Here is a 1,275-nt window from a genome sequence, read left to right as displayed (position 1 = left end):
TCATCAATTTATAAGACCTATAATGCATGCATTTCCCATAAAAGCATTAATACAATTGATACATCATACATCATCAGAATAACTTTTTTCATGAGGCAAAATGGGAGAGCAGAGTAGCATCACTTCTGGTTACCATAAAACAAAAATAGCTGATTGAGTCACCTGAACTTCCTGACAAAGTTCTAAACTTGTTGACGACATCAGCACCAGTGAGTTGTTTACCGCTACTTCATCCCATCTGCATTCCATTCCACAGAATATACAACCAAAGCACAATAAGACATTAAAGATGCTCCCTCAGTGTAAGATAATACATTTAAGTGAATGCTCAGGGTCAATTTCACACCTGAACAAGGGCCTTAAGGCTATCGAAAGGGTAACCGATGGCAGTGGCTAATGTAGAAAATCCTGCAGCAATAACTGCATGCGTTGCAAATATTGGATTCTTCAAAAGTTCATTCATATGATATTTTAACGTGGATAACTGCATGTTGCAATTAATCGTCTCCTCGAGTCACAATCAATATATTTAGAGATTCACAATTCCCTGCAATTCCATTAGATTGGCACAAAGAGTTAGTACTTCAAATGCGCTATCAAGTTGGTCACCATGAACGTTAACACTAACGTCGTTAAGAAAACTCAACGGCGGAGGAAAATTGCAATCAAGCCAATTGACAATCAGAACAGTAGACATGTTACTTTCTCAAAACGTTGATTAGGACTTTTCAAAAAAGCTAGTGAACTTTGCATATTAACTGGTGCAGAAATTGTTATTCTGGTTCAGTCTTTAAAGCGCCAACGACTTTTCACTTTCAGTCATCCTAGTGCTGATGCTGTTATTGACCATTACGTCACTGGAATACCATCATCGTCGTTGTCATCATCGACCACTGATGAATTCAACTTGCAACAAAATAACCAATATTATTCTCATATGTGTAAAGATTTGGAAGCGGAGAAGAAGAAGAAAGAGAATATTGAAGAAGAGAAGTTGGTGAATATTGATGATAATAATAATGGGGGATATTGGTGGAATGAACCAATTGATACTAAGGGTAGTGATGGGTGCGATTATTATAGTCTACCATCTTAATCAAGGTATGAAGTTGCATACTAATAAAAATCTTAATTAGTCAGGCCCCCAATTAGTGTCTAGACTCCGAATGAAAATCCGAAAAAAAGGGACGGAGAGACACAAAAAAAAAAAAAAGAATTAAAAAAGTGGAGCTGAATCAAAACCAAGGCTATGGTTGTGAAGATCACTTGAAGAAA

The 1,275-nt window shown here is 36.7% G+C and overlaps 1 pseudogene; it reads left to right on the top strand.

The window, feature by feature from the left end:
* Nucleotides 1-610: 610 nt before the first annotated feature.
* Nucleotides 611-1,210, top strand: LOC107849404 (annotated as a pseudogene).
* The last annotated feature ends 65 nt before the right edge of the window (nucleotides 1,211-1,275 follow it).

Source organism: Capsicum annuum, chromosome 12 (assembly GCF_002878395.1).
Source record: "Capsicum annuum cultivar UCD-10X-F1 chromosome 12, UCD10Xv1.1, whole genome shotgun sequence".
NCBI classification, from domain to species: domain Eukaryota; kingdom Viridiplantae; phylum Streptophyta; class Magnoliopsida; order Solanales; family Solanaceae; genus Capsicum; species Capsicum annuum.
Note: the sequence above shows the minus strand (reverse complement) of the source record. Positions and strands in the feature narration are given on the sequence as shown.